We start from the raw sequence: 12717 nt of genomic DNA, 5'->3' as shown, positions 1-12717 counted from the left end.
ATTGGAAAACAGGGCTCTCGGGGGTGTGGGTGGGTGAAGACTTGGTAACTAACAGCCTAATCGTGTGAGACACAGGAAGGGAGGCCGTGTGGGAGAGGGGAGAGCACGCCTGCTGCAGCGTAACCAAGGAGCACCGGGCACTGCACTCATGTGCACATTTCCCTACACACACACACACACACACACACACACACACACACACACACTGAAACATTTTAAAAGCACATATAAGCTCCCTGGACATTTGCTGTTGTGTTCATTGGCACGTCACTGTTACCATGAGACTGATCCCCAGTCAGTGCCCAGTCAGTGGTGAGTGAATGAAAAGGGAGGCTCCGTCAGGGAGATTTGTGGGATGGTTAACATCTGGGCTACCGACTGCAGGAGGAGCCGGGCAGAGGAAGGAAGGGTTCAGGTGGAGGCACAGGACCTTCCTGGTAGGTCTGACCTAAGCAGGCTGGGATTGTGTGAGTTAGGGCTGCGGGGTAGAGAGACGCATGAGCACCATCCTGTGATGAACACGTCATCGGAATCTGGGGAACATCTGGAATGGGGACCTGAGCCTCTGCAAACTAAGGCCCTTGCTGAATACTGTTCTCTTCTCCCAACACTGAGAAGCTGCCACTTCCACGAGTAAGGAGATTGCTGCGAAAATCTTATAATTAATTTCATGCCTCAGCTTCTCTTTGTGAGCATCTCATTCCCTGACATAGCCCAGGGCGGCGCTAACAGACGGCACACGGCTTCCTTTCTGGTAATCTGGCTCTGTGCGTCTCACTTGTATTCACTTTGGGATTTTTGTTTGTAGGCTGTACTGTGCCGCTGGAAGAAAGTAACACCACTTTGGTGGTTTAAAAGGACAAGATTTTGTTCTCTTACTTTTGTGGAAGCCAGAATCTAAAGTCAAGGATCTTCTTTCTGAAGGACCTAGGGAGGGGTCCATGCGGCCTTTTCCAGCTTCTGATTGCCAGTGGTGCAGCACAGCACAGCACAGCCCAGTGCAGCCCAGAGCAGCCCAGTGCAGCCCAGTGCAGCCGCTCCCCACTGGCAGTGCCGAGAAGCAGCAGGGTCCGATGAGCAGGGCCTCACAATGGCACCCTAGTCTCAGCTTCTACGGAATGTGGGGAATTTTAATGAATCTCTGCAAGGTTGATCAGTACACAGATCAATAAAGCGAAGGCCACTCCACGGTGCAGACCAGGCCAGAGGTGAGTGAGAGACACAAAAGGCACAGTGCGCCTAAGAATCAATCAGGAGGCCAGTGAAAGTGCTAATTAAAGGCGAGGAGGGCGTGGGGACACAGTGTGGGTACAGGGGACAACACGTTGACACTTTTGGTTGTCTGTAAAGAACTCATGCAAAATGCTTTCCCCACTGAGCCAGGAGTAGTGCGATTCCTGCGTGTCATCCCAGCACTCAGGAGGCTGAGGCAGGATTGCCGTGACATCGACCGCTGTGTATGTGTGATAGGTATGGTCTACGCGTGAGACCCTGCTTTTATTTGGTTGGTTTGGTTTTACGAGACAGGGTTTCTCTGTGTAGTCCTGGCTGTCCTGGAACTCTCTCTGTAGACCAGGCTGGCCTTGAACTCAGAGATCTGCCTGTCTCTGCCTCCCAAGTGCTGGGATTAAAGGCATGTACCACCACGACTTGGCTGAGACCCTGTTTTTAAATATATGTAAAAGCTGGCAGAATGTGATCTCTGGAATCAACTCCTAAAAGCTGTCCTTTGGCCACATGCATGGGTGTGCACACACAGGCACATACACTAATTAAGATAATGATAATCTTTAAAACCATTTAAATCGCTGTCCCCACGGAAGCAGCCACGGTCACAGGACTGGACTCCATTTCCAATGAGCTCAGCACACAATCCCACGCCAATAAAGTGCAGCTTGTTTTAGGTTGGGTTACAAAACATACATAGCAGACGTTTATTATAGCTTATTAAGATGTAAGTTTCAGTTATGTTAATGGCAGAGAAGCAAGAAAGGCCCATTAAGAGAAAATTCCTTATGGTCAAGAGAACAGAGCCTTTGAACTGGGGAGCTAGACACAGAGAGACAGACCTATCCTTCAGGTTCAACTATAGCAATCACCTGGCAAAGGGACCCAGCCCCAATGCCCCTCCAGAAGGCAAGTTCATATTAAGCAATGCTGGAAAAGGTAAGTCTTCTGAGATACTATACTTTTCTTTCCTAAGTTATTCAGAAAACTGTAACCTTTCTTTCTTATAAATAAATGTTAAAAAAATTAAAAGTATCCTAAATTCCTCTATAAAATAACGTGTAACTTTCACACTGGCTATTAATAATACTCTTGGGAGGCATGTGTGTATATGTATGTGGTGCACGTGTATGAACTAATTAGCCTTCCCATTTCACTGTTATCATTACTAAGTTCCCACAACAGGGCAGAGTGGTTTATCTATTATGAAATGCAGTAAATTAATCCCTCAAGGGTTCAACCACACAACACTCCACAGTATTCTTGTTACAAGCTCAATTTAATTAAATCACACACACACACACACACGTGTGCGCACGCTCCAGTCCCTCATCTTAAAGGACAGGATAAACCAAATGGTAATGTCAGGGAAGAACGGAAGACTAGTGTGCTTCACTGTGGCCCTGGGACAAGAACTCTCTCACTCTGCTTCAGTCGCTAAACTGATACACAGTATTTCTGTGGAAAAGCTTCCAAAGACAAAATGGCTTTACCTGAACTCATCTTAATATAAGCTGAGAAGGACCTGAATTCACAACACTTAATGAACTCTGGAATTACTAAAGGTTTACTGGACTGTCTGTCAGTGGATTTTTTTACAGTGTGTTTGCTAGAGGTAACCCCATCACGGCACGACAGTAAGCGTGAGATATGCACCCTGCACATTTTGTGCCACATCACGCCCTTACAGCTCAGTGACACCCACATTTCCCCCAGCTCCCTCTCTAGGAACAGATGGACTTACAGGTGACACCAGGAGAGTGTCCTTGGGTGTGAAAATGGAAGAAAAGAAGCAGGCAGGATAGAGTCAGAGTGTGGTGCATCAACATCTGAAGGGTTCCACAACTCGGCACTGATTGGACAAAAGACAGGAGTGAGGACTTCCGCATGTCGCTCGCACACACCCCAGCTCCTGTTGTCCTGGTGGAAGGTGCGAGGGCATCCTCACCGTCCCCAATCTACCTGAGACCCTGACCAGCAAAGGTAGAAGCAATGGCCTCTGTCTTACTTAGGGTTTCCACTGCTGTGAAGTCGGCAACTCTTTTTTTTTTAAAAAAAGATTTATTTATTATATGTAAGTACACTGTAGCTGTCTTCAGACACTCCAGAAGAGGGCATCAGATATCTTTAAGGATGGTTGTGAGCCACCATGTGGTTGCTGGGATTTGAACTCATGACCTTCAGAAGAGCAGTCAGTGCTCTTACCTGCTGAGCCATCTCTCCAGCCCGAAGTCGGCAACTCTTATAAAGGCAAACACTTGATCGGGGCTGGCTTAAGGTGTTGGACGTTCAGTCTATTGTCATCATGGCAGGAAGCATGCAGCATGCAGGCAGACAAGGTGCTGGAGAAGGGGTGGAGAGGTAGACGGCCGTGTGCCACACTGGGTGTGGCTTGAACATAGGGGACCTCAAAGCCTGCCTCCACAGTGACTCGCTTCCTCTGACAAGACAAGGCCACACCCTAAGGGCCAAGTGTTCACCAGCATGAGTACTATGGGGGCCATTGGCATTCAAACCAAGGCAGCCTCCCACAGACTTCTGTGTCGCAGAGCTAAGTTCTGCTTTAAGTCCCTCACCGAGCTCTAACTGATGCTTAGCTGAGAATGAAGGAAAGCCTGTGTGGCCTGCAAGTGTGTAGATGGGGTAAGATAGACGTTTACAAGCCACTTGGCATTTGAGATGCAATCACTTCTTCCTTAGATGGAGGAAACGTCAATCACTAGTTCAAATGCACACATTAAACATAACAATAACAAAGAAAAGACAAAGAGAAAACCATAGCATCACACCACGGCCTGAACGCCGGACAAGCGGGCAGGCTGCATTACAGTAAGTTTGTTTTGTGCTCCTCTTTTTTTGTCTAATCTTAAATTTTCTCTTGACTTTTGTGAATACACTTTTGAGAAATTAAGTCTTTAAGCATTAGAAATTTGCAAGAATTAAATTCTACATTTTATTGTTGCTCTTGACTCAGAATCCATAGATTTTTTTTTTTCAGATTTACAGAACATTTTTCTCCTGATCTAAAGAGAACCCTGTGCTTCCTGTATATTCGGAACAGCTCAGTGTGCGTCACTCAGTGCTTATGCCCTTTCCAGGGGCAAAGCCACGGCCTCGGTGCCGCCTGCCACTGGGCTTGACAGTCCCACTCGTACATCCCTGAAACAGGACAGAGGGTGGCAGTGAGGATACCGTGAGGGCAGCATCCACCCTCCTGCCCTCCCCCATTTTCTCCTGCCCTCCCCCATTTTCTCCACCTGCAGAGCAGTGCTCACCACCCAAGGCCTCACTCTCACTTGGCCTCACTCTGGCCAGGACGTCATCCCCGTTTCTACATGGACTCTGACGTGCGGGCACACTTTCCGCAGCTCTTACCAAGATAAACTGAGTGCATCTCTCTCTGGTTGGGGGTCTTCTTAAAACTTCCTTATTGAGCAAGGGGAAAGGATTCAGGCTGCTGGGCCCCCAGTCTAGAGTTTCCCACTCAGGGGTCTGCCATGGGCCCAGGATGCGTCTCTCCAGCAGCCTGCTGCAGCCACACTGAGGACATACTGTATATGAGACTCCTAAAGGGGAGACCTTCATCCCTACACCCCAGCATCAGCGCAGACCCTGAGCTCAGGACTGTCAGAGATAATTGATTTGTTTTGAAGTGTTTTGTTTTTTTTAATTCATTTACTGAAATGAATACACAACTCACAAAGGTGCACACAGGTTACATCCCTAAGGGCACCACAGTAGAATATGCATGCACACTCTTCTTATCCTTGGTGTAATCTGGGACCCTCAAGAAATGCAGAATAAAAATGTCAGGACCCTGATACCCTCCCCCACATAAGGAATCATTACAAAAGCTCTTTGCGTGACGTGGAACCAGCAAACCTTCTCTGTTGTTTCAGACTAAGGCAAGTACATGCAGAATATAAAGGCGGAGATGGAGAAGGTGTGGCTAGCATCTTATCCCATCAGGGACCACTTCTCCAGATCCACGTTTACCTTCTCTATTCCATCCTTCCTCTTCTCCCTGCACAGGCAAGGAGCGTGGTCCTCGTAAACAACCTTCCCATTAGAGTGAGCACCTTCCCAGACACACCCTCCGACCTTCCCATTAGAGCACCTTCCCAGACACACCCTCTGACCAGTATGTGAGAAAGAAAGCCTAAAGAAGGGGGAGACGCCATTCTACTTGTCTGGGGGGGGGGGGGGCATCAAGCATGGATGGCTTGAGATGGGAAGGTGACAAGCAACTCTGGGGAAAGAGTCAGGACAGAGGTGATACACAGAGGGCATACTCCTGTTCCTGTGGCATACTCCAGCCTGACAGTTGACACGCAATGCATGATGGGTGATGAGCAGGGGAGGAATTCGGAGTTAAGCCGTGGGAAACCTTAAATGCTGTACCTCAGGATCAGATTTTAATTTGTCTCAGTTCCTCCTGTCACTGCAGGGTGACAGCAAGCTGACGGGATCTGCATGGAGGGGAGAATGACTCCTCGCCCCACTGATCAAGAAGCCAGCTGAGGCTTCCAGGGAAACACTCACCATAAGCTAAGTCGGAGGGTACGACTTCACTCAGCATTGCTTAGGACCTTTCCCTCTGCCCTCCTGACTCTCTTCTGCCTGCATCCTTAAACAGCACAAGGCAGATTTAAAAAAAAAAAAAAAAAAAAAAAAAAAACGGAAGCAGTGGCTGCTGGACAAATTGCCAGATGGCCAGCAATCTTTCAGACTTGACCATGGCCTCTACAAGACAAGAAAGCCTTTATCTGGAAGGACACCGGACACCGTCACTCAGTTATCGGTCTCATTAGCGGCTTTACATAAGAACTAAATTCACTTTGCTCTTCAAAACCAAAACCTTCTGCAATGTGCTGTAATCCCAAATTAACATCCAAGCGATTAGACGTGCAAACTGAGTGTAAGATGGGAAACAAACTTGTCAGTTTCCCTGCTGCAACCACAACCTCTGCGCTACATCAGCTGCAATTGTGTTTTACGACCCATTCTTGCCATTAGAGGACGGGGCTAAGCGTCAAGCTGAGGAAAACCAAGCCAGTCCTTCAGAACAGTTTCTCAAAACAAAAGGAGCAGTGATCAAATAAATAAATAAATAAATAAATAAATAAATAAATGAATGTGCACGCTGATCCCCTGACGACTGAGAAGAGAGGCTTCAATTATGCTTTAAGATGAAGGTGATAATTGATTTGTACTCTGAACTGACAGATGTGGCGACTGATCAAAGAGCGCCAGGTACAGTTCTATTCCTCAGATGTGAAGTCACCAGGCAAGCGAAGCTTTGGGCTTCTAACTGTCCAAAGCTTTTTAATTCTTCTTACAATCTTTAACATTAACGATGTTCTATAAAATATCTCATCGAGCGTCCATATTCAGCCAAGATGAACAAGGGTCAGACAGTCCTACAGGAAACATTAGCGCTGGACATGATGTAGAACAGAATTCCTTTCAGCCACAAACAACCTGTAGCACGGGATAGTGGTCCTCAGCAGACTGGAAACAAAGGGGTTAAATAAGCCTGTATCCTCACAGCCTAGCCTTGGGGCTGAGAGGTGAGAAGAGACATCTGGGCAGAACACTGCTGCGGTGGAGTCACATAGTTGGAATTGAAATCAATGGCTCCCTACCCTGTATTTGAAAGCAAGAGTCTGAAGAGAGTTCCAAACATGGCTGCCCATTTGATGTCAACCAGAAACTCTTGGAATTCAATGATCTACTGATGAATCTGACTTCCTTGGTTGTTGGTTTTTTTTCTTGTTTGTTTAGTTGATTGGTTTTTTTGGTTGTTGTTTCTTTCTTTGTTTGGTCTTTTTCATATAGGGTCTCACTATGTAGCTCTGGCTGTCCTAGAAGTCACAGTATAGACTAGGCTGGCCTTGAACTTGTAGAGTTGTGCCTCACTAAGCGCTGGGACTAAAGGTGTGCGCGACCACACCCGGTTCCTTGCTTCTTAAGTTGCTCACAGAACTACAGCAAAGGTTCACCCAGTGACAATCTGGGGTATCGTCTCCACATCCTCTCAGAACAGCACCGGCATCATATGGATAGGCTCCCGCTGCCAGGACTCTCCAGGAGGAGTGCTGTGACTTCTGAGTGACAGCTTGCCCTTCCTAACTCTATGTCCATGTCCCAGGGAGGAGAGCTTCCTTAACAAGGGGAGTCTAGCCTGGCACACAGTAGCCACACGGTAAAGAATCACTGAAGTAATTACATATATTTCTCACATTATACTAAGATTAGATCCTGCTAAACCACATGCATTCAAAATATCCCAGGCCAGCCAGACGGCTCTTCAGGTAAAGGTATTTGCTGTCCAACCTGATGACCTGGGTCCCTGGGACCCCCACAGTCAAAGGAGAGAACTGGCTCCCACAATTGTTCTTTGACCTAATCCAGGTGCTCAAATACAGACACACATGCACACACTAGAGAAATAAAACGTTTAAAATGTAGTAAGTCAAAACACAGTAAGTTAAAAATGCACTTGATTTCTCCCATCTACCAGATAGCGTTGCTTAGCAACACAGCACGCTGCAGAGTACCAGCTGTTTCCTCTCGTGACTGCGGGCCTAATTGGGAACTGCAGCTCATGCTGCTGCTGCTCGGAATCAAGAGAGAAATTGAGATGGTGCATTGCCAGCTCAGGAAAAGAAACAGATTCAAAACTCCAAGTGTCATTCCTACTGGATTTCTATTATTTGTTCATTATCAAGAGGGAGGGAGGGAGGGAGGGAGGGAGGGACGGAGTGAGGGAGGGAGGGAGGGAAGGAGGGAGGGAGGGAGGGAGGGAGAGAGAGAGAGAGAGAGAGAGAGAGAGAGAGAGGAGAGAGAGAGATGCAGACTCATCAAAAGTTATGTCCATTTATAAAGTGTCCTGGTTAACAGAGCCAACCAGCATGTATCTTCTCTTCCAAGTTCACTCTTCATATTTAAATTAGCCAGAGCAGATGATGGGCTTTAGCAACAATGCCCTTCATAGAGAATGACCCCCAAGGGTCCCAGGAACATGGAGACAAGGCTCCTCCCTCCAGTGTCAGGCCAGCGTGTAGAGGAACAGCTCCACAACGGCGATGTCCAGCTCTGGTCTAGATTGTTCACCTCCTTTCTAAGAGGACAAAATGCAGTCAAGTAGAAAAATTAATTTCGAGCCAATATGATAAGTCGCCTAATGCCATGCCCAAGGAAAGCAAGCGATGTGGCGCAGTCTCCCGTGACTTCGAGCCGAGCGCTATAACAGTCAGGTCTGGGTGGGCAGGGTGGAAGACCCGAGTCAGGCTAGCTTTGCAAGGAGGAGAGTTCAGGCTGGCGCAGGAGGTCACACACTTACCTACAATATGCCAGGCTCTGTGTTTAATCTGGATGCACACCAGCAAGAAGGAGAACAGAAATTAGAAAAGGGGTTATTCATCTCACAGGTCTAGTGCTTTGAAGACCAACATATAGCAGCTCTATTGGTTTGGTCCCTGATAATCACAGCAAACCCTGACATGAGGAAGTAACCACAAGTTAACCCAGGAATTATAATCAATAATATAACATATAGATAACATAATTCACAGGTATGCCCCCAGACTACCCATGACTTACAGGTTCGGCATCACCTCCCAAAATTGCCAATGTGGGTCTGAGTTCTCACTGCATGAACCTCCACAGAACAAACCTCTGCCCAAGTCACGCGCTGTCTCCATTAACTCCTAAGAAACAGCTGGAAAGAAAAGGGGTGTTGGCATCTTCCCTTGACCCCGGAAGAGGAGTACCACAAATTTCCAAAGCATTCAGTAATTTTGAATACATCTGACTGGTACAATACTAGGAACAGATCCACCAAAGACTCCACAGATGACAAGTCGTTAGTACACATAAGCTCCCTGTCTTATCTTCTAGCAACAGACACCATCAAAAGGAACTCGGAAGTAGAGATGACTTTACCCACATCCTCTCAAAGCCAGCAGCACAGAGTGCTAACCCAGAAACCATAATTGCAACACAGGAAAGCAGAAGCAATTTTCTCTAAGACATGCAGTCTGTGTGTAAGGAGAGGGTGGGGTGCCTCTCTCCCTGAAGTACTTGTCCAAGAAAGCAATGGCTAATGCAGAACCAAGTGCCAGGGGTGGACAAGATCTCATCACTCAGATGGTCACCAGAGAGTTGAGCTCTTGTAACTACCTGGTTTCTCCGTGCCTCAATTTCCCTCACTGGATAAAACAGAAACAAAAACAGTATTCACACCTCCTAATGTCATTAAGAGGAAGAAATGAGAAGGTAACAGAAGCCATACCCAGCATTCCACGAGCGCCATTACTCAACACTGGAGCCATATTGAGTGTCGCATCCAGCAGACTATGCTGTATTTGTCAGTAGCTTAGCAACAGACAATGTTGAGTCAGAGGTGTAAAGAAAGTCTCATGCAAAGGCTCTGTATTCACAAGCCAGTACCATTTCCCCTTTACCTGCAATCTGTTCAAACCCTAGCTAAGTCCAACTGTTCTAAACCCTACAGAAACAAGGAAGACTGATGAACCACTCACTGGCCCCTTCCCTCACCATCCCACAGTCTGCACACCGCCTACCCCTCTCTCTAACTTAGCATCCCATGTGTCACATACTGCCCCATTCTTAAAACCAGAAAAGAACCAGCTTCACAGAGTTGACCTCTGACCTCCACATACAGAGGCATGCATGTATCCGTGCATGTTCACACAGTTAATGAAACTTTAAAAGAAAGTAACAAGCCAGACTCCAAGCCCTCAGGAGTCAGAAGTAGGCAGGTCTCTACATCCAAGGATAGCCTGGGCTACAAAACAAGTTCCAGGACAGCCAGGGCTATAGAGAAACCCTACTTTGAGAAGGAAAAAACAAAGTCCATGACAGATGCTGTCAGAGTTGCCTGGCTCACAGATCAATGATGCTAAACAGGAATTAAAGTAAAGCTTATGTCTTCAGTAGGTTACAAGAGAACTTGCCAACTCTCCACAGTGGCCACAACTAAGGAAGGAGACACTGGGGTTCCTGCGCTTAGTAAGTCTCAAGAGCCTCACAAAGCACCAAGGGAAGCGATGGAGGCCATCAGATTCTGTTTCAGATCTGTAAGGTGGACCAAACCAAAGCAGAGAGGTTGCAACACGAGGACCATGGGACCACTGGTCACCTAATCAGCAGCCTGCACAGGTCACCATGCTGCTTCTGCAAACTCAGGATAAGGGCAGAAACTCAGTATATTTTCTTTGTTCAACTTCTCTTTCTAGTACAGAAGGAGCTGTTCAATTTTTTTCAGCATCAAAAGAAAAAGAAAAAGAGAAAGAGAGAAAGAGAAAGAGAGAGAGAGAGAAAGAGAAAGAGAAAAAGAAAAAGAAAGAGAAAGAGAAAAAGAAAAAGAAAGGGAAAAGGAAAAAGAAAAAGAAAAGGAAAAAGAAAAAGAAAAGGAAAAAGGAAAGGAAAAAGAAAAAAGAAAGAGAAAGAGAAAGAGAAAGAGAAAGAGAAAGAAAAAGAAAAAGAAAAAGAAAAAGAAAAAGAGAAAGAAATCAGCTGTTGCATGCACAGAGCATCACAACTGAAGGACACTGAAAACGTGACCCAAAGGACTGGCTAAGGTATTGCTGAAGTAAGCACATCCAACACTTACTGAAAATGCAAGATAAACCAAAAATAAATAAGTAAGTAAATAAATAAATAAATCACGTTAGCCTATATTTCCCAGCCACTGGGGAACACAAATGTGTTTCTATAACTAATTTCCAACTAACAGAACTTATGTGATAAACTTGATAAACCTGGCGATCTTTTGGGGCTGCCTTCCAGGAATTTGGCAGGAATCTGACATTGGGCTAGGACAAGAAAGTAGGCTCAAGGCGAATACAGCTGAGGAGTGTGTTCTCTGTATCTTGACGAATCTTGTTAAGACCCCCCATACAGTAATCGTGAGTCCTTTGTTTATGCTTTGTTTGTTCTTAACTACTCTGTTTATGCCATAGGCCTGACCACATTCTTGGCATGTACCTAGAGTGATACAAAAGCAGACTTAACAAAAATAAACGTGCTTCAGCCTCAGCCCTGGCTGGAGTCGTGTTGTAGTGCTGTCGTTTTCTTTTCGATCCTCACTCCCTCCCTGGAGACCCCGCTGACTGACTGAGCTAGCTTGGTCAACTTGGAGCACAGGTTAGAGACGGCAGAGCCACAATGTGGAAAGAACCTGCGTTCCAAAACTGCCATTTAGAAGACGACTTGATATAGAAGAAAACTAACCTTCTGTTCAGTTAAGCCAATGTGTTTTGGACTTTAATTTAGGACTCAGTCTTTCCTAATGAATGCCCAGGGTGTTACTCTGGACACACCAAGGAAGAACATGGATTTAACTAAAGAAAAAATTATTCTGAAATATATGAAATATAAGTATTCCAATGGGGGGGGGGGCAGTCCAGATTCCAGCCATTGTAAGTGTGGATTTATAGACAAGAGACAGGTTACAGAAGATTACTAAACAAAGACCTCTAGGGGCAGAGGACTCTTGCTCAAGTGACCTAATTTCTGTTAGGAATTGCCAAAAAACTGCTTGGGCTTAAAGGTCAAAGATGAGGAAGAACAACTTAATCAGCTGTCATGAAGGACAGAGTGGGCCGTATTGCAGGAGGCCTCTAAGACTACAACAGGGCGGACAAAGAGGCCTGGGTAAAAGCCTGTGTATGGGAAACAGAACACAGGAGCTGGATTCCAGCGTGGTCATGAAGTGTCTCCGTGAAGATGGGGTCCTGAGTCTTCATGTTAACAAGCTCCCTAGGATTTAGGAAGGGAGACAATGTGGTTAGATGACCACACTGCACCAGGCCACACAAATATGAAAGTGCCACGCCTTGAAGACATCGAAGCAACATCTCCACTCTGACTGGGCCCTGCAATGAGCGGAGGGACCCAAACCCAGGCTCAGCACATCTCACTTGTACCTGCTCCCTGGGATCTAACTGCTTGGGGCAGTGGCCGCAGAGGTCAACAACTGCGTGGTGAGCAGAAGCCACGGGTCCTGCTCACCATCTCACAGCTCTAACTTTGAGGAGGGAAGGGTCACCGAGAGCCCCGTGAAAGACACTGGTGCGCCTGTGCACCCCCTAACCGTGAAGGACATTGGGAATAACAGACAAGAGATGAGAAGCAGGTATTTCAGGGCCTTCTCCACAGATGCTATGAAACCAGAAGAAATGAAGAGAAGTAATTCCCTCCCACAGAGCAATTACCTTGGAGAGCCAAAGACACACCACAGCCCACAGAGCTCTTTAGAACTGGCTGCTGCCTCTTCAGGCCAATCCATCCTCACCACTGAGCTTTAGGATTGCATTTTTACAATAAAATTTTACAAGTCAGTATTTGGGGGTGGAGCATGAGCTAAACCATACACATGGAAGTCAGAAGACAATTCTGTGCAAGCAGTTCTCTCCTTCCTCCTTTACATAGGTCCTAAGAGCCACTTAGGTTACCAGGCAT

The 12717-nt window shown here is 46.5% G+C and overlaps 1 protein-coding gene across 12 annotated transcripts in view; it reads right to left on the bottom strand.

Annotated features, from left to right (window-relative positions):
- Positions 1-12717, bottom strand: part of Tiam1 (TIAM Rac1 associated GEF 1) — a 344338-nt gene that overhangs the window by 244513 nt on the left and 87108 nt on the right. For 3 of the 12 annotated variants that reach the window (XM_052157899.1, XM_052157906.1, XM_052157905.1), the window contains exon 3: positions 8833-8950. The exons of 8 other annotated variants lie outside the window; for them this stretch is intronic. The gene's annotated coding sequence lies outside the window, so the exon portion shown is untranslated. Of the gene's footprint in view, positions 1-8832; positions 8951-9002; positions 9091-12717 lie in introns of those variants that run through there. One more of the 12 variants, XM_052157894.1, reaches the window with a different exon arrangement.

The sequence above is a fragment of the Apodemus sylvaticus genome, chromosome 15 (assembly GCF_947179515.1).
Source record: "Apodemus sylvaticus chromosome 15, mApoSyl1.1, whole genome shotgun sequence".
NCBI classification, from domain to species: Eukaryota; Metazoa; Chordata; class Mammalia; order Rodentia; family Muridae; genus Apodemus; species Apodemus sylvaticus.
This window is presented reverse-complemented; position numbering and strand designations above follow the sequence as displayed.